General features: G+C 42.9%; 1 long non-coding RNA gene across 2 annotated transcripts in view; it reads left to right on the top strand.

The window, feature by feature from the left end:
- The window catches only part of LOC140713644 (uncharacterized), a 64461-nt gene that overhangs the window by 24561 nt on the left and 19181 nt on the right, over nt 1–20719 (top strand). For both annotated transcript variants that reach the window (XR_012095693.1, XR_012095692.1), the window contains exon 2: nt 5505–5880. This is a non-coding gene — a long non-coding RNA (uncharacterized lncRNA). The remainder of the gene's footprint in view (nt 1–5504; nt 5881–20719) is intronic.

Here is a 20719-nt window from a genome sequence, read left to right as displayed (position 1 = left end):
ATGCTTTTTCACATTATACTCAGTTTGCCAGAACTCTACATTTCCCTGTGGCCTCATTATGTCCTTTCGTTAACTGACTTTCAACCCTTGAAAGCATGACATTGAGTATGCTCAGAGAGATTGCCCTGCTACTGTAGGTGGCATCTTGCTGATGACATGCAAAATCTGCCCTCTCGAGTGGTTATTAAGGGATCCTATGTAACTATTTTAAAGAGAGAGCCAATTCTGACTCAGAAAACAGTTTGCAGTACTTTCAGCATGCAAATTGGCTGCTTTATATTTCAAAGTAATTGATTACAAGTGCTTTGGAATAACACACTATGAAAGGTATAAAAGAACAACAGATGGTGGAGGAACTCAGTGGGTCAGGTAGCATCTATGAAGGGAAATGGACAGTTGACGTTTCTGGCAGAGATGCTCCATCTGGACCGGTCCTGCTGACTACATCCAATATCTCTTTTGTTGCTCAAGATTCCAGCAGTCTCTTATGTCTCAATGACGTAAATGAAAATCTTTCTCTGGCTGCTGGTACAACTGAATAGTTATGCTTGAATACATAGCATCAGAGAATTGCACAATTTTGGAGGTTGTTTTGCTCTTTGTGTCTGTGAAAGGGGTTTGCAATTCTCTTAATCAGACTTACAGCAAATATCTCTTATTCTGATATGTGTCCTATTCCAAGGGTAATGTTTGATCTTCCATCACTTCTAACAGGCAGTTCATTTCATATTATTAAAGCACACATTACACAAGTAATACATAACACACTGCTTTTGCCATTTACCTTGAGTCTGTGTCCACTTAGCTCTGCAAAATGTTGAATGTCTCTTTCCAATCTCCCCTTGGCCTTCTCTGCTTTAGTGAGAAAAATCACACCTCTTTGCTTAACTAAAGTCCCTGATCCTGAGTTTCATTCCAGTAAATTTGCTCTGAATCCTCTCCAAGCCATGGCCATGTTCACATGAATTAGACACCTTCACTATTGGCTTGACTGTTGTAAATTGAGACAGTGTCAGAAAGAAATTTTCTAATAAAATTGTGTTTAAATTTGAATCCAATCATGACTGAATACCTTGCAGTTCATATGACAACAGCCTTGCTGCATCTATTGTCAGTAATGGATGGCTAGAAATTTGAACAGACTTTTTTCTTATTTGTTTTTAGAAACAAAGTAAACAGATTGAGATCAGCCTATTTTCCATCATTCACAGATCCTGGGAAAATCCACCAGGTGTTCAGCTCAGCTGGATGTGAGCCATTTTTTTTGAAAAAAAGTGCTTTCTGTAGAAGAGGACTTACTTTGTGGTTCAAACTTCATGTGCGGCAGAGACTAATGACTCCATTAACATCTCAATTCTGGGAAATGTGAACACCAAACCTGTATTAATCTTCAAAGGAAAACAGCAAAATACTTCAAGTAATGAGGTGCTTTCTCTCCTAATATTCCCTAAGAGTTCAGTACAGTATTCAGAGCACTTGACTGAAAGTCTTGTAGTAGTTTGTGAACAGTGAAATAAATTAATAAAATAACAAACTTCCAAATTATTTTAAACTTAATTGTCCTCGGTTAACATCAGTGCAAAATAGTAACCTTTAACAAATGGAAATTAAATTAAAAAAAACCAAACATGGATATTAGGCTAATTTTAATTAAACTAGGACATGTCAAAAGCAAGATTTTTAATATAATATTCAATCTATTTAATATAATTCATTAACATTCCCTCTTGTAAGTGACTTTTAGATACTCTAACATTTTCCTCTATATTTTTGCCCTTGAGACCTTGTGTATATGTAATGCAGAAACAGACATTGCTGCACTTTTAAAATTTTTTGTTGAAGTGAGCTGATTTCTAACAAAGTTCTAATGACATGGGAATAATCAACTTTGTCGTGACAAGTATTTAACATGCACTAAATCTTTACATTAGATTTCATTCAGTTATGTGACTGGGAAGCAAATTTAGAAGATGGGAAATAAATAATTTAATGCAACTTCAGGACTTCCGTGGACAAAAGGCAGGAAAACTCAATGGGGGAGACGTTCCTGTCCGTGCTCAGTGGACTTTCAATGAACAGTACTTTAATCCTCCAGTGAAAGAGTTTCTTTGTTGTCCTGTATGTTTTGTTTAATTAGCCCAGGTGATTATCATGTTACACTCTACTTAATGTTTCAGTTAAAGTTTTTGCTGTTAAATTAAGCATATCCAAGCTGCTACAGGGTAGCAGGTAAGTGATAAAATAATCTATGGGGCAGGTCCTTTTCTTGATAATGAACTGCTGCAGCAATGCAAAGCATTTAGTATATTCTAAGAAAATAAACATCTGCAATTAATCTTCAAAATCTATTTTAAAATTATTTCATTCAATCAAGAAACAAAAAAAGACTGCATTTATATGGTTCATCTGGATGCAAAAATACTGCTGAACAATTGTCTGAAATTCATGCAAGTGCATCCAGTTATTAGGTTTTATAAATGTACTTGCAACAGACTGAACGACTGCTCTAACTCATTTGTTGCAGAGAATCTCACAGCCTCCACAAAAAGGTAGGGACAGTGGGAGAAGCATTTTCTCATGGTTTTTTTTTAAGAAAAGGCTTCTTTCTTCCTTGGCTAATATTTAGCTCCTTCAAATGCAAATGGAGAAGTTTCTGCAGCAAGGTTAGCATAACAATTACGGGAAAGCTTCAGATGTTAAGTGTTTGCTGGTACAATGAAAGAAGAAGCTTCAAAGCGGGGGTGCTGTGGGGCCTTTGGTAGTTTATTAAGAATTCTGTTAATTTTTCAATAACTAATTCAATATAGAAAAAAACAGATTGATCTCTTCCTGTGTGTTAGGTGCGTCACTCACATTTAAATGCAGTTCTTTGTGCAAACAGCAGGTAGAAAACTAAATAGAAGAAAGCCTGCCTCTATATCCCAAGCATTACTCTCACCCACATTATAATCCAACTTCTAAACCCTGCGCTGTGAATCTGCCAGCCTCTGCTTTTTGCATTCCCCACACCGCCCCCCCCAAACAAACTCTGGCTCCTTTTTGAGAAAGGTAGCCTAAATTTTTAAAAAGTCATACATTAACTTTGCCGGTTCGTGGGCAAGGAGTTTCATCATGTGCAACGTATTTTAAAAGAAAATCTTGCATTTATGAAGTGACAATACGACGGGAGCTGGATATCTAAAATGAAAAACTGAAAATGAGGAAAATGGCCTGCAAGGTCTATGGCGAAGGTAGAAAAGTCAGCTGCTTTATAGTCAACGAATTTTCCAGTAAGATTGAAAACAACATCCAATTTGCATACAGGAACAGGATCCTGCTGAAGGAATTTGGCCCCGAAAAGTTGGCTGTTTACTCTTTTCCATTGATGCTGCCTGGCCTGCTGAGTTCCTCCAGTATTTTATGTGTTGCTCACATTTCCAGCATCTGCAGATTTTCTCCATGTTCGAAATGTAAATATGCCCAGATGATTTGTTTCTTAATGAACAATGACAGCACAATGAACAATTGGTGCTCCTAGTGCAAGGGTTCCTAACCTTATTTGTTCATTTTATTGATGCGCAGAATGGATTTGGCCCTCCTGGCTTGCTCAGCAATCCCCTGATTGAGTCCTAGTCTAATCGTGGTACAGTTTGCAATGACCAATTAACCTACCAGCCAGTACACCTCTGGACTGTGGGAGGAAACTGGAGCACTCGGAGGAAATACACGTGGTCACAAGTAGAACGTACAAACTCCTTACAGTCAGTGACGAGACTTTTTTTTGCCAAGGACTAATACTATTTAGCAAGGGGTCCGTGGACCCCAGGTTGGGAAGCAACCTGTGTGTGGTTGCATCAGGGTATGTGTGGAACCTAAGTATGTGGGCACCAAGTATGGCTATGAGCCAAAGTTCTATCTGCCCTGGTGTTGAAAAGGATCGGTCTGGCCCGTTTGCTGCCTAGTGACCCAGTCATTGCCACACCACCCCTCTTCTGTGGAAAAATTCTCCCCAATGAACAGGCAACGTTAACATTTTTGACCAAAAGTCCATCAGGCAGTGATCTATAGAGAATATCCTATAGGCACTGCAGGTGAAGAACTTGATGGATACTGTGAGGTGGTTACCTGAGCAGATTATCTAGACTAGGGGTTTCTAACCTGGGGTCCACAGACCCCTTGCTTAATGGTGCGGTTCATGTTATTATAAAAGTTTAGGACCTCTGATCTAGACCATCTGACAGAATGCCTCATTGCCGGATCTCACCCCAACACTGAACTGATTCTGCAACCTATGGGCTTACTTTTAAAGACTCTGCAACTTGTGTTCTCATTATTTATTGCTTATTTATTTATTATATTTTTATTGTATTTTGCACATTGTTTGTCTAGCTTTGGGTATGGTGCTTCATTGATTCTGCTGTGCTTCTTCGTATTTACACTAGCCCCTAGAATGCTACAGCACAGTACAGGCCCTTCAGCCCTCGATGTTGTGCCGACCCACGTATTCCTTTAAAAAAGTACTAAACCCACACTACCCCATAACCCTCTATTTTTCTTTCATCCATGTGCCTGTCCAAGAGGCTCTTAAATACCCCTTATGTTTTAGCCTCCACCATCCCTGGCAAGTCATTCCAGGCACCCAAAACCTTCTGTGTAAATAGACTTACCCCTGATGTCTCCCCTAAACTTCCCTCCCTTAACTTTGTACATATGCCCTCTGGTGTTTGCTGTTTGTGCCCTGGGAAACAGGTACTGGCTATCCACCCTATCTATGCCTCTCATAATCTTGTAGACCTCTATCAAGTCCCCTCTCATCCTTCTACGATCCAAAGAGAAGAGTCCTAGCTCTGTTAACTTTGCCTTAGAAGACTTGTTTTCCAATCCAGGCAACATTCTGGTAACTATTGCTTTGAAATTTGAATAGGCACCAAGACCTTTCTTGATTGGCAGTGAGAGGAACCCTCCCAGACAGGTCCATCCTGCCTTCTGGACTTTCACTCCCACTGTGTGCTGACTGGGGGAAGACTGCAGTAGGGAAGGGCTGATTTCTTGCCTCTTTACGGGCTGCGGGTTTGTGAAGAGGGCTGCAAGGGCCTGTGTCACAGTTCATCCTGAGGGGCTGTGTGACAAGGGTCTCTGATCTTTTCTTCCCCATGGTCCACTGTCCTCTCCTATTAGATTCCATCTTCTTCAGGCCTTTGCCTCATCCACCTGTCACCTCCCAGCTTCTCACTTCACCCCCTCCCACTCCCTTGCCCGGTTTCACTTATCACCTGCCAGCTTGTACTTACCCACACCCACACCCGACACACTATTGTCCAGGTTGGCGCGTGGCCAAGTGGTTAAGGCTTTGGGCTGGCGATCTGAAGGTCATTAGTTCGAGCCTCAGCCGAGCCAGCGTGTGTGTCCTTGAGCAAGGCACTTAACGTTTATAGCCCAGTGGCGGCAGTTGGTCCAGTATGGAGAAGTCAAGACAAAGTGAAGGGTCTCAGCTCAAATCACTGACTATTAATTCCTCTCCATAGATGCTCCTTGACCTGAGTTCCTCCAGCATTGCTCAAGAACGTGCTCAAAGCTTCCATGAAGTACAACACCACACCTAACTTCTGGCTGTCCCCAGCTAACATCACTCAAAATCAAGGAGGAGCATTTAGAACCACTTAAACATAGAATCCCTGCATAAGTGGCAGAAGAATTGTGTGACCTCACAAACCCCCCTCAATCGCCTCCTGCCCCACCTGTGGAGTATCGGCGTCACAGGTCAGCAGAACTCTCAAAACCAGAGTGAAGCAAGTTATCCTGATCCAAGGTGCTAAGAAGAAGAGAATCCAGAGAATGTGACATGGGATTCCACCTTGGCAGCATTGAGCATTTTAATATGGTTTATAAGAAAATCTTTGGGTAAGTAAATCAGAATCGGAATCAGTTTTATTATCACCGGCATGTGATGTGAAATTTGTTAACTTAGCAGCAGCAGTTCAATACAATACATAATCTAGCAGAGAGAGAGAAAAAATAAAACATAATAATAAATACACAAGTAAATCGATTATGTATATTGAATAGTTTTAAAAAATGTATATTAAAAAAGTGAGGTTCAATGTCGGTTTTGGAATCGGATGGCAGAGGGGAAGAAGCTGTTCCTGAATCACTGAGTGTGTGCCTTCAGGCTTCTGTACCTCCTGCCTGATGGTAACAGTGAGAAAAGGGCATGCCCTGGGTGCTGGAGGTCCTGAATAATGGATGCTGCCTTTCTGAGACACTGATCCCTGAAGGTGTCCTGGGTACTTTGTAGGCTAGTACCCAAGATTGAGCTGACTAGATTTACAACCCTCTGCAGCTTCTTTCGGTCCTGTGCAGTAACCCCTCCCCCACTCCATACCAGACAGTGATGCAGCCTGTCAGAATGCTCTCCACGATACATCTACAGAAGTTTTTGAGTGTATTTGCTGACATGCCAAATCTCTTCAAACTCCTAATGAAATATAGCTGCTGTCTTGCTTCTTTATGACTACATCATTGTGTTGGGACCAGCATATTGAAAGTGAAAGTAACTTTACAAAATAAGACCATAAAATGAAGGAACTTATCAACAACGTTGTGGTTTTCAGGAATATACATTGCCTATTTTAGCTGTTTATGCTTCAAGCATTATTGTTATCTCAAATTTGCTCTTTGAACTGACTATTGCACTACTCATTTGCATCAAATAGAGTAAGATCTGCCATTGCATTAAGAGGGCAAGAATAGTGTCACGGCTGCAGAAAAGGTGGACGTCATGGAGGGATTGTCTACAGAGTCTCTGTGAGTGGAGGTTAGGAACAGGAAGGGGTCAATAACTTCACTGGGTGTTTTTTATAGGCTGCCCAGTAGTAACAGGGATACCGAGGAGCAGATAGGGGAACAGTTCCTGGAAAGGTCTAATAATAACAGAGTTGTCGTGATGGGAGATTTTAATTTCCCAAATATCGACTGGCATCTCCCTAGAGCAAGGGGTTTAGCTGAGGTGGAGTTTGTTAGGTGTGTTCAGGAAGGTTTCTTGACACAATTTGTAGATAAACCTACAAGAGGAGAGACTGTACTTGATTTGGTGTTGGGAAATGAACCTGGTCAGATGTCAGATCTCTCAGAGGGAGAGCATTTTGGAGATAGTGATCATAATTCTATCTCCTTTACAATAGCATTGGAGAGAGATAGGAACAGATAAGTTAGAAAAGCATTTAATTGGAGTAAGGGGAATTATGAGGCTATCAGGCAGGAACTTGGAAACTTAAATTGGGAACAGATGTTCTCAGGAAGAGGGTACGGAAGAAATGTGGCAATTGTTCAGGGGATATTTGTGTAGAGTTCTGTATATGTACGCTTCAGTGAGACTGGGAAGTTATGGTAGGGTACTGAAACCATGGTGTACAAAGGCTGTAGTAAATCTAGTCAAGAAGAAAAAAGCTTACGAAAGGTTCAGAGAGCTAGATAATGTTAGAGATCTAAAAGATTATAAGGCTAACAAGAAGGAGCTTAAAAAGGAAATTAGGAGAGCCAGAAGGGGCCATGAGAAGGCCTTGGCAGGCAGGATTAAGGAAAACCCCAAGGCATTCTACATGTATGTGAAGAGCACAAGGATAAGACGTGAAAGAATAGGACCTATCCAGTGTGACAGTGGGAAAGTGTGTATGGAACTGGAGGAAATAGCAGAGGTACTTGATGAATACTTTACTTCAGTATTCACTATGGAAAAGGATCTTGGTGAGTGTAGTGATGACTTGCAGCAGACAGAAAAGCTTGAGCATGTCGTTATTAAGAAAGAGGACGTGCTGGGGCTTTTGGAAAGCGGATGAGATGTACCCCAGGCTACTGTGGGAGGTGAGAGAGGAGATTGCTGAGCCTCTGCCGATGATCTTTGTATCATCAATGGGGACGGGAGAGGTTTCAGAGGATTGGAGGGTTGTGGATGTTGTTCCCTTTTTCAAGAAAGGGAGTAGAGGTACCCCAAGAATTTATAGACCAGTGAGTCTTACTTCAGTGGTTGGTAAGTTGATGGAGAAGATCCTGAGAGGCAGGATTTATGAACATTTGGAGAGGTATATTATGATTAGGAATAGTCAGCATTGCTTTGTGAAAGTCAGGTCGTGCCTTACGAGCCTGATTGAATTTTTTGAGGATGTGACTAAACACATTGATGAAGGAAGAGCCGTAGATGTAGTGTATATGGATTTCAGCAAGGCATTTGATATGGTACCCTATGCAAGGCTTATTGAGAAAGTAGGGAGGCATGGGATCCAAGGGGACATTGATTTGTGGATCCAGAACTGGCTTGCCCACAGAAGGCAAAGAGTGGTTGTAGACAGGTCATATTCTGCATGGAGGTCGGTGACCAGTGGTGTGCCTCAGGGATCTGTTCTGGGACCTTTACTCTTTGTGATTTTTATATATGACCTGGATGAGGAAGTGGAGGGATGGGTTAGTAAGTTTTCTGATGACACAAAGGTTGGAGGTGTTGTGGATAGTGTGGAGGGCTGTCAGAGGTTACAGCGGGACATTGATAGGATGCAAAACTGGGCTGAGAAGTGGCAGATGGAGTTCCACACAGATAAGTGTGAAGTGGTTCATTTTAGTAGGTCAAATATGATGGCAGAATATAGTATTAGTGGTAAGACTCTTGGCAGTATGGAGGATCAGAGGGATCTTGGGTCCGAGTCCATAGGACACTCAAATCAGCTGTGCAGGTTGACTGTGTGATTAAGAAGGTGTATTGGCCTTCATCAACTGTGGAACTGGATTTAGGAGCCGAGAGGTAATGTTTTTAGTTCAGGTTAGATTAGATTCAACTTTATTGTCATTGTGCCGAGTACAGATACAAAGCCAACTGAAATGCAGTTAGCATCTAACCAGAAATGCAAAGAATAATGTTATTTACAAAATAACTGAGAATAAAAAGTAAGTGCTACAGCACGCAAATATAAAAGTACTGAGACTGTCCAATATGGGTGCAATACTGCTTAGTGCTGTGATGTGAGGTTCAGCAGGGTCACAGCCTCAGGGAAGAAGCTCTTCTTGAGCCTGCTGGTGCGGGAGCGGAGGCTCCTGTAGCGCCTACCGGATGGGAGGGGAGTAAAAAGTCCATGGTTAGGGTGAGATGCATCCTTGATAATGCTTTTCGCCTGCCCAGGCAACGTTTATGGTAGATGTTCTCAATGGTGGGCAATTGGGTGCCGGTAATCCACTGGGCAGTTTTCACCACCCGCTGGAGTGCTTTGTGGTCCGATATGGGACAATTGCCTTACCACACTGAGATGCAGTTGGTGACTATGCTGTCAATGGTACAGTGGTAAAAGTCCATCAGTATCCTGGGACAGAGGTGAGCTTTCTTGATGCTCCACAGGAAATAAAGGCACTGTTGCACCTTTTTGATTAGGATGGAGGAGTTCAGGAACTAGGTGAGATCCTCGGAGACACAGATGCCAAGGAATTTGAAGCTTGATACACGCTCCACTACAGCTCCATTGATGTAGATAGGGACATGAGTGTGGCTCCTAGAGTGTGTCTGAAGTTCACAATGATCTCCTTGGTCTCCTTGGTTGCAGCTATATAGAACCCTGGTCCGACCCCACTTGGAGCACTGTGCTCAGTTCTGGTTGCCTCACTACAGGAAGGATGTGGAAACCATAGAAAGGGTGCAGAGGAGATTTACAAGGATGTTGCCTGGATTGGGGAGCATGCCTTATGAGAATAGGTTGAGTGAACTCGGTCTTTTCTCCTTGGAGTGAAGGAGGATGAAAGGTGACCTGAGTGCGTTTTTTACAGAGACTGGTGAGTGCATGGAATGGGCTGCCAGCAACAGTGGCGGAGATGGATATTATAGGGTTTCTTAAGAGGCTTTTGGATAGGTACATGCAGCTTAGAAAAGTAGAGGGCTATGGGTAACCTTAGTAATTTCTGAGGTAGGGACATGTTTGGCACAACTTTGTGGGCCGAAGGCCCTGTATTGGGCTGTAGGTTTTCTCTGTTTCTATGTTTCTATGATGTCCACGTGGTATGATGCTACCCCACACCAAAGAACCCTAAACCAGATTGTCCAATCTTCATAATGTTATATATGGGTGCTTTCTGTGTGTAAATAATCTCCTATGTAATTTGTGCAAGTGAACAATGCACTGATGATGTCTCTTTGTACGGTGACAAAACATTAGCAAATGGATTGCCAAGATCGGAAAACAACTCATCCCAACCATCAACCACCCAGGCTGCTCATTTTCTGGGTTATTTTCAAAGCACTTTGTGATGTCCTAAGATTGTGAAGGTTGTGATATAATTGGAGGCAGTTCTATTACTAGACATGCTGCGAAAAGAGTTGAGGGTGTTGCTGCTCCAATAGAAACCCATTTTAAGAACTTGTTCTAAAAGCATTAATATGTTCCTAGGATGCATAGAGAAATGACATGTTTGTGCAGAAGCATAATAAACAGATTTAAGATCCTTTGTACTGAGGCAACAGTGTCCATAGTAATTAAAGTAGGAGCTACTCTCGCTTAAACCTGCTCTGTGAAATTTGTCAGTTCATTACAACCCAGAGCATGATGTTGGATTCAACGCATTACACTTACTTGGCAATTGTAACATTAAAGGCTCAAGATAAATGTTCTGATATTTTTAGCTCAGGCAAGATTTGAATCAATACCAAGTGTGAAAAAAACTATATTTTCAGAAACGATTGGTTTCATCTTTCCAATGTTTCACATTATCACCCCCTGGCTGTCCTGCTGGATTACTCTTTCTCTTTGAAACCAGGTTGGAATATCTTGTTAACCCTTCCTAAACCAGTGGTTCACTCTTTCCCTCCTGATATCACTGCCATGGCTGGTCCATTCTGCACAAACAATCTAAATGCTTCAGGCCATTTGAAGTGACTTTCATTTGAAATCCAAAAAAATACAGGTGAAATGCTTTAGTTGCTGTTGAATTGTTATCTCTTTATTTTCATCATTACACAAGGTAAATATTTGCCCCCAATTCGTGGTACACAGTGCACTCTTCCTGTCATTATACCCAGTATCCTATCCTGAGTGATGAGAGCTATGTTAGTGTCTTGGTTTTCCAATTCTGCACTGGTTAGAGATGCAGAAGCTATGAAATGGATTGTTTGTGTATTGCAGGTTTGCACTGCTGACACTGGGATTGGCAGAGCACAACCCGCTTCAAAGCAGTGAATCTTAAATAAGTTGCAGATGCTGGTAATCTGAAATAAACCAAAATTCTGTAACCACTCAGTAGGTCAGGCTTCATCCATGGAAGGGGTCCCATGGTCCTCTTCTAGCATTCAAATGACCTTCATCTGATTCTTCTTTCCCACCGATACCTTTATCTCACTAAACTGTATCCATTTCTGTTTTAACAAGTCCAATTTTTATTAAATGCCAAGACCTTAAGAAATTGCAGACAATTGTGAATGCAGCCTTCTCTCTATTGATTCTGACTACCACTTCCAGCCACCTCATAAATCAATATAATCAAGGCCCTCTCACACTCTATTCATTCTCTCTTCTTGCCTCTCGCAGAAGATACAAAAGCTTAAGAACTTGTACCACCAGACTCAAAGATGGCTTGTATCCCACTGTCACAAGGCTCTTGAATAGATCTTTTAAACAATAAATATGGACTCTTGATCTCGCTGTCTACTTTGTCATGACCCTTGCATTTTATTTGTCTACCTGCACTGCACTTTCTCCGAAACCATAATGCTCTGCTCTGCGTTTTGCTTTCCCTTTCCACGACCTCAGTGTACTTGTGTATGGAATGATCTGTCTGAATGGCTTGCAGATAAAAACTTTTCATTGCATCCCAATACATGTGACAATAATACACCAGATAACAATTAATTATCTTGAAGCAATATGGTGATTTATGTTGGTTCTAGTTGGAAATGCTGAAGGTTTTTTTATTTTTCAGCTATGGAAGTAAATCCCAAACTTACAGAAGCAAAACCACTGAAGTTCTGGGTCTTGCTGACTGACAGGTTCCTTGTCTCCTTTATTTTGACTTTCATAGGTGCTCTGTGGAAGATCCTGGTCGCACTGGGACTCCCCAGTGTTAGTTTGAGGATCCACTTCTCCAATCTTGCACTATGTCAGGCCAATTGAGAGAATACCAGAGGCAAGTCGACAGTTAATTAATGCTCCACCTCAAATTCAGTCTACTATCTGTTAGGATACTAACTGGGGGTGGCCCCTCTACCTGAACATTAGTTAATAGTGAGGCTTTGCCACCTGACTCCCAACAAGAAAAGGCCTCTGCCAGAGCAGTGAATCCGGGTGGAATCTGGGAATATCTGGGAATATCTGGCCCAGACAATTCTAAGTTTCCAAAAGCCATTGCATAAAAATTTGTTCCCTGATTCTGATCCTGAGTCTTGTTCTTCAGATTTTAATTTTGCAGTAAGTTTACTGTAGATTCCCAGAAACAGGTAATTAAATTGTTAATTTGGCACAGGGGTAAGAAAATTTGCATCCTTGGGTTGTTATACTACTACTAGTGGAATGCCTGTTGGTTGTACTGTAAGGGCCAGTACAGGGACTGAACTATTCACAATCTGTATCGATGAATTGAATGAGGGGACCAAGTGTGACATGTGCAAACTTGTTGATGATACAGAGCTGGTAGCTGTGTGGGTTGGGTGGAGGATGAATAGAGAGTCAGGGGAATGGCTGAAGACATGGTATATGGAATATGAAGTAGAAAAATATGAAGCTACCACAGTACTTGATCCTTGTGGTCTCTCACTAGAAGTAACAATCCAAAGGTACCCATTTTTCTCTCTGCTCTCTTTAATCCACAAAGTAAATGACAATTTTCTGGTGCAGGTAGTAGCAAAAATGGAGGACCAATATTTTTAATATTATTTGAAAGGTATTGTGTTCAACAAGGATTATATATTCAGGTACATACATCACTGAAAGTTAACATGCAAGTTCAGCAAGCAGGCAGGAAGGGAAAACAATATGGTGGCGTCTGTTGGAAAGGAATATGAGTTCAAGATTAATAATGTTTTACCACATCTGGAATAGTGTGAGTAAGTCTGGACTTCCTACTTGAGCAAGGATATATTTGTCCTGGGAGACGATTGCAACATGGCTTCATCAGATTGGTTCCAGGACTGAAGATGAGAAATGGTATTTGGGGTTCTGTCCAATCAGAGGGATTAAGTAGACTAGACCTTCATTCCCTTGAAGCTAGGAAAATGAGAGATGATCTCATTGAACTATGCAATGATTTTGATCTGATCATACATCATCTGTTCTGTACCTGGCTTTGTCAATGTGAAGTCTCTACCTGTCAAACAACGCACACAAAATGCTGGTGGAACACAGCAGGCCAGGCAGCATCTATAAGGAGAAGCACTGTCGACGTTTCGGGCCGAGACTCTTCGTCAGGACCTGAAACATCGTCAGTGCTTCTCCTTATAGATGCTGCCTGGCCTGCTGTGTTCCACCAGCATTTTGTGTTGTTGTTTGAATTTCCAGCATCTGCAGATTTCCTCGTGTTTGCTCTCTACCTAGCACTTGTGATTGCATGGCTTTCATTGTCGGGAAATGTCACTGCTGTGGCCATTTGGAGTGGTTTGGCCTCAGGCAGCAGATGACCAGGCCCAATTCTCAGGTCTTTGGACAGTTTATGCTGTAAAGGCCTTCTCCACTGCTTACAAATATTTCTGACGATCAGAGGCATTTAGAAAGAACTAAAGTACATTAAAGTAATTGAAAATAATCTTTTAAAATCTATGTACCTCAATATCAATTTATGAAAAGGGAGAAAGCTTCCCTTGGGTGGCAGGGTATCACAGCACCAGCAACTCGGTTTCGGTCCCTGCCACCGTCTGTGATGAGTTTGTACGTTCTCTCAGTGAGTGGTGGGTCTGGTTTCCACCCACATTCCAAAGGTCCACGGGTTAGTAGGTCAATTGGTTACATGGGTGTAATTGGGCATCGCAGTCTCATTGGTTGGAAAGTCTTGTTAATATGCCGTATCTATCAATTCACAAAAATTAATAAACTTACCTTTCTAATGAAGATGAACCTATTCAATTGAATGATGAAATAGCACTGTGCTACATGACTATGGCTGGTAAATTGAGCCTCTGGACCAGTATGACTTGGAACTTCCAACTGGACTCCATACTGATCCAAGAATAAAATGAGAGGCTAGATACACCTGTATCTGACTTCCAGCTAATCGAAGTATTGACAAAACAATTGGCAAAAAAAAGTTAAGCAATCCAACCCGATGTCTCTTGAGTTTTGATATCCAATTTGTTTCATAATACTACTAACTACTGAGACACTGAAAGTGCCATATCAAAAGATGTAACTGCTGATGTAACATGGTGTAGAAATATAGCATTTGTTCTATGTATCAGAAGTCGGAGAACGGGATTTAAAAAAATCTGAATATCAGGTTAAACGTTAACCAAAAGAAAATGTTTTCTGTATCCTGGTAGCATTTATATTTTTTAACATCGGAAGGAGAACGGAACAGTGTCTAGAGTGCAACAAAAAGAGAGAAGTTTAAAGAGAAAGAAAAGACAGGCGTAAAGAGTTGGGGGGAGGGACAGTGTAAAATAAATCTAAATTAAAAAGCACCATTTCTTAGCAGTTCACTCACAAACCCTGCTACACAGTAAACACATTTCCCTGGGGAGTAGCAGAGACTGCAAACTACAGAGATGGAGAAATTAGTCCTTCACACCACAGCTTGTCTCCAAAGAAAGAAGGGTCCAGGTTGAAATGCTTCTGGTAAAGATGGGAACTATTTTTGTGGCCCCCCCCCCCCACAGAGATGTTTTGATGCTCATCTCTTATTTAATGTCCTTTGTGCTCTGCTGATTGTAACTTAATATCTTTTGAGTCACAGATGGCCAGTTAGTGAATTGGCAGCTGAGTTCCTATTGGGACAGCAGGTAAATAGACTTAATGCCTTCACTTTATTCCAAAGCAAAGTGATTCTAAAGACACCAGGCACATGTTCCAAGTTTTTGGGTGTTGTGGCTCACTTCCCAAAGGGCCAGGCTCACAATGGAGCTTTGCTAAGCTATGCTGATTTTGAATGACTAAAGGGACTGAAGGTCCTCACAGTGGGCTAAAGCTATTAGGAAATGAAATAAAGTTTCCTCATAGACAGGACTGTTATAATAGTGAGGAACATCATCTACAAGTTCCATTTTTATTTGGGAAACTGAATGAAAGCCCCAACTTCTCTTTCTTTCATGGATCTGTCTGCAAGCTTTTCTCACCAATTTGGATGCAAATGAGAAGTGATTCTTGACTTTGCCACATGAAAGGAAAAGAAGGAACATGCGTTTACTTTCACATCCATTAAGATGTCCCTAAGTGTGCTGCAGCTAATGAAGTACTTATGACAAGCAGTTAGCAATGTACTGTTTGAAATCTACAGTCTGCGTTGGTACAATAGCAGCATTCTGATTTTGACAAAGTAAACCTTTTGCTATTGATTGATTGATTGCTATTATGGATAAAGACCAGATTTCTAAGCTCTTCCATGAAATAGTCCTGGGAGATTTTTTAACATCACCTGAGAGGTGAATAAAACTTCAGATTAGTTTAGCATTAGAAATATGGCACTTCCAGATAGTTCAACACTCCCTCATACTGCTGTGATTTTTAACACTCAGCTCCTGGGTGGGACCTGATCCCACAAGCTCCTGGCTCAGATCACAGTCTGAGTATTTTGAATGAGGGAATGACACACATTATCAATATTACCTACAGAAAGAAAAGGACATCAGCTCAAAGCCAGCTATCATGTTTGTCTGAACACTGGCTTTAAAAAATAGTGCTCAGTTCTTTCACAATTGTATGCAGGCATTTCTGGGTGATGAATCAATTTTGGGCAGTGAATCAGAGGAGTGAACTACTAACAACACCAATCCCCATTTATCACTGGGTTTGCTTAAATCAATAATTCAAGGTATGCTAACAGCTTGTTCAGCAAATTCATAATGCAATCTCCCTACCACGCAACCTGTCCTCATTCCTTTCCAAAGTTTCACTATCAGTCGCAGATTCTTTAGCCACACCCTGCTTGTAGTCAGGAATTCTCATCCTAACACCCTCTACTACTGCAAAGATTTCCATTCTTTTCACTTAATATTTGAACACAGCCTTTATTCAATTTATCAAGTATAGCCTGCTTGGCATATTAGCAAATTTCAGCTATTAAAAGTTACTCATTAGGTTACTCTTAGCATGTGATTGTGACTTGCAGTTCCCTATAGCTTTTTCAGAAAGAACAAATACATGGCCACCTACTTCTCTTAATGAGTTTACAACCTTGGATCACTTCATTTCGCTTGTTCCGTTTTTAATCATTACTGGTAGATTTAGTTCTCTGTGGTATTTCTCATGTGAAATATCTAAAACCCAAAATTATGCTGGTTGCAGTGTCTCAGCCGTCTCCAATGTTTCAGTGGTTTGAATCTTTGCAAGTTACTTTGCTGTTGCCTCTTTTTACCTGTAGACACTCGTTGCAGATTGAAGGAAACCTCTGTCCACTGCATTTCTGTGGGTCCCGAGGAAGCTGATAAGGCAACGGTGGGAGCCATGGACTCTTCCACAGCTGAGCCCCATTCACTGGTGCTTCCCAGGGTAGTTGGGTGCATTCCTTCCACTCCTTGTTCCCGGCCTCCATATATCAAAGGTTCATGTGTTCTTAAAATATACAACTCTGAATTTCTTCTTCTCCAGATAGCCACGCAACCAAGAAAGAAAAGGACGGCAACATGATTATCAACCCCCAAATCCCTCCTCCCCGCACAAAAAGGGAGCAGGCACTTTGACCCCCCTCCCACACACAATAAAACGAGGAAGGTCGGACGAAAAACACAGAATATAAAAAACTACAAGCCTGAAAAAAAAGTCTATAGTCCGAGTCCATATCCAAAATGCAGAAAAGTTGGGTAACGTTCTCCAGGGACAGCAGCAGCCCTTTCCCTCTCCGTAGTAGAGCAATCCCACCAGCGATCAAAAGGCAGTTTCCTCTCCGTAGTAGAGCAATCCCACCAGCGATCAAAAGGCAGTCTCCCCTCTGTAGCAGAGCAGTCCCACCAGCGATCAAAAGGCAGTCTCCCCTCCGTAGTAGAGCAATCCCACCAGCGATCAAAAGGCAGTCTCCCCTCCGTAGCAGAGCAGTCCCACCAGCGATCAAAAGGCAGTCTCCCCTCTGTAGTAGAGCAATCCCACCAGCAATCAAAAGGCAGTCTCCCCTCCGTAGCAGAGCGATCCCACCAGCAATCAAAAGGCAGTCTCCCCTCTGTAGTAGAGCAGTCCCACCAACGATCGAAAGGCAGTCTCCCCTCTGTAGCAGAGCAATCCCACCAGCAATCAAAAGGCAGTCTCCCCTCTGTAGTAGAGCAGTCCCACCAGCGATCAAAAGGCAGTCTCCCCTCTGTAGTAGAGCAGTCCCACCAGCGATCAAAAGGCAGTCTCCCCTCTGTAGCAGAGCGATCCCACCAGCAATCAAAAGGCAGTCTCCCCTCTGTAGTAGAGCAGTCCCACCAACGATCGAAAGGCAGTCTCCCCTCTGTAGCAGAGCGATCCCACCAGCAATCAAAAGGCAGTCTCCCCTCTGTAGCAGAGCAGTCCCACCAGCGATCAAAAGGCAGTCTCCCCTCCGTAGCAGAGCGATCCCACCAGCAATCAAAAGGCAGTCTCCCCTCTGTAGTAGAGCAGTCCCACCAGCGATCAAAAGGCAGTCTCCCCTCTGTAGTAGAGCAGTCCCACCAGCGATCAAAAGGCAGTCTCCCCTCTGTAGCAGAGCGATCCCACCAGCAATCAAAAGGCAGTCTCCCCTCTGTAGCAGAGCAGTCCCACCAGCGATCAAAAGGCAGTCTCCCCTCTGTAGTAGAGCAGTCCCACCAGCGATCAAAAGGCAGTCTCCCCTCTGTAGTAGACAATCCCACCAGCGATCAAAAGGCAGTCTCCCCTCTGTAGTAGAGCAGTCCCACCAGCAATCAAAAGGCAGTCTCCCCTCTGTAGCAGAGCAGTCCCACCAGCGATCAAAAGGCAGTCTCCCCTCTGTAGTAGAGCAGTCCCACCAGCGATCAAAAGGCAGTCTCCCCTCTGTAGTAGACAATCCCACCAGCGATCAAAAGGCAGTCTCCCCTCCGTAGTAGAGCAGTCCCACCAGCGATCAAAAGGCAGTCTGCCCTCTGTAGTAGAGCAATCCCACCAGCGATCAAAAGGCAGTCTCCCCTCTGTAGCAGAGCAGTCCCACCAGCGATCAAAAGGCAGTCTCCCCTCTGTAGCAGAGCAATCCCACCAGCGATCAAAAGGCAGTCTCCCCTCTGTAGTAGAGCAGTCCCACCAGCGATCAAAAGGCAGTCTCCCCTCTGTAGTAGACAATCCCACCAGCGATCAAAAGGCAGTCTCCCCTCTGTAGTAGAGCGATCCCACCAGCGATCAAAAGGCAGTCTCCCCTCTGTAGCAGAGCGATCCCACCAGCGATCAAAAGGCAGTCTCCCCTCCGTAGCAGAGCGATCCCACCAGCGATCAAAAGGCAGTCTCCCTTCTGTAGCAGAGCAGTCCCACCAGCGATCAAAAGGCAGTCTCTCCTCCGTAGCAGAGCAGTCCCACCAGCGATCAAAAGGCAGTCTCCCCTCTGTAGCAGAGCAGTCCCACCAGCGTTCAAAAGGCAGTCTCCCCTCCGTAGTAGAGCAATCCCACCAGCGATCAAAAGGCAGTCTCCCCTCTGTAGCAGAGCAGTCCCACCAGCGATCAAAAGGCAGTCTCCCCTCCGTAGTAGAGCAATCCCACCAGCGATCAAAAGGCAGTCTCCCCTCTGTAGCAGAGCAGTCCCACCAGCGATCAAAAGGCAGTCTCCCCTCCGTAGTAGAGCAATCCCACCAGCGATCAAAAGGCAGTCTCCCCTCTGTAGCAGAGCAATCCCACCAGCGATCAAAAGGCAAGCAGCCAGCGCTCACCTTCTGCATTCACCACGATGTTTCAGTCTTCCTTGTCACTTTAATCGGCAAAATTTAGTCAAACGTTAACCTGTCTGCACTCATCATCTCTGCCTCCCGGAATCTAGTCAGAGACTGCAGATCGCTGGAACATTCAAATGATCCCCAAACTGCAAATCAAGGGCTCCAACAGTTCTAGAGTCATATTCAAGACAAAAAACAAACATAAAAGACATAAACAAAGTGAAATATATGGTTCCCTGATCTAATCAGATGTCCGCTGAAGGAGCATTATATGCAGGCGCTATCTTGACCAAAAGGCCATTTCTCATAGAGATTTAAAAGGCTTGGTGGTTTCATAAGCGTTCTTACCTTTTAAGTGTTACTGGACCAGAGCTTCTCAGAATTGGTGAAGATGTTACATGTTACATTTGTCTTGAAGCACTTTTTACATCGTTCCAAAACTTGTTCTCCGTGATGGAGTGTGGTGGCTTTCCTTGAACACACACTAGTACAGTACAGTGCAGAAGTCTTATCCACACTAGATTTTTTAAATAAGGTTTCAGATGATATGGGCTTTACAGAGCTGATCCATTCTCCTTCTCTGCCCTAATCTCCTGCCTTCTCCCCATATCCCTTTATGCCCTGACCAATCAAGAATTTATCAACCTCTGCCTTAAATATACATACAGACTTGGCCTCCACAGCTGTCTGTGGCAACAAATTCCACAGATTCACCACCCTGACTAAAGAAATTCCTCATCATCTCCAATCTAAAAGGATGCCCCTCTATTCTGAGGTTATGTCTTCTGGTGCTGGACTCACCGACCATAGGAAACATCCTCGCCACATCCAGTCTATCAAGGTCTTTCGCCATTCTATAAGTTTCAATCATGTCACCCCTAATTCTTCTGAATTCCAGTGAATACAGGCCCATAGCCATCAAATGCTCTTCATATGACAAGCCGTCCAAACATGGAATCATTTTCATGAACTTCCTTTGAACTCTCTTCAGTGACAGTGCGTCCTTTCTAAGATAAGAGGCCCAAACCTGCTCTCAATACTCCAAGTGAGGTCTCACCAGTGCTATAAAAAGCCTCAACATTACATCCCTGCTTTTATACTCTAGTCCTCTTGAAATGAATTCTAACATTGTAGCCTTCCTTACTACCAACTCAACTTGCAAATTAACCGTAAAGGAATCCTGCATAAGGACTCACAAATCCCTTTGTACCTCAGAATTTTGTATTTTCTCTCCATTTAGAAAACTGTCAACCGTTTCATTTCTTCTACCGAAGTGCATGACCATACACTTCCGGACACTGTATTCCAATTGCTACTTCTTTGCCCATTCTCCAAATGTCAAAATCCTTCTGTAACCTCACTACTTCCTTAAAGCTATCTGCCCCTCCACCTGTCTTTGTATTGTCTGCAAACTTTACAACAAAGCCATCAATTCCATCATCCAAGTTATTGACATATAACATAAAAAGAAGCAACTCCAACACAGACCCCCGTGGAACACCACTAGTACCAGAAAAGGCTCCCTTTATTCCCACTCTTTGCCTTCTGCCAATCAGCCACTGCTTAATCCATGCTAATATCTTTTCTGTAATACTATTGGCTCTCAGCTGTGGATGGTAGTTTGCCTCCCAAGTCCCACGATCCGAGATGTTTCTGGACACATCCACAGTATCCTGAAAAGGGAGGGTGAGCAGCCAGAAGTCATGGTACATATTGGTACCAACAACATAGGAAGGAAAAGGGAGGAGGTCC

The sequence above is a fragment of the Hemitrygon akajei genome, chromosome 20, assembly GCF_048418815.1.
Source record: "Hemitrygon akajei chromosome 20, sHemAka1.3, whole genome shotgun sequence".
Classification (NCBI taxonomy): Eukaryota; Metazoa; Chordata; class Chondrichthyes; order Myliobatiformes; family Dasyatidae; genus Hemitrygon; species Hemitrygon akajei.
This window is presented reverse-complemented; position numbering and strand designations above follow the sequence as displayed.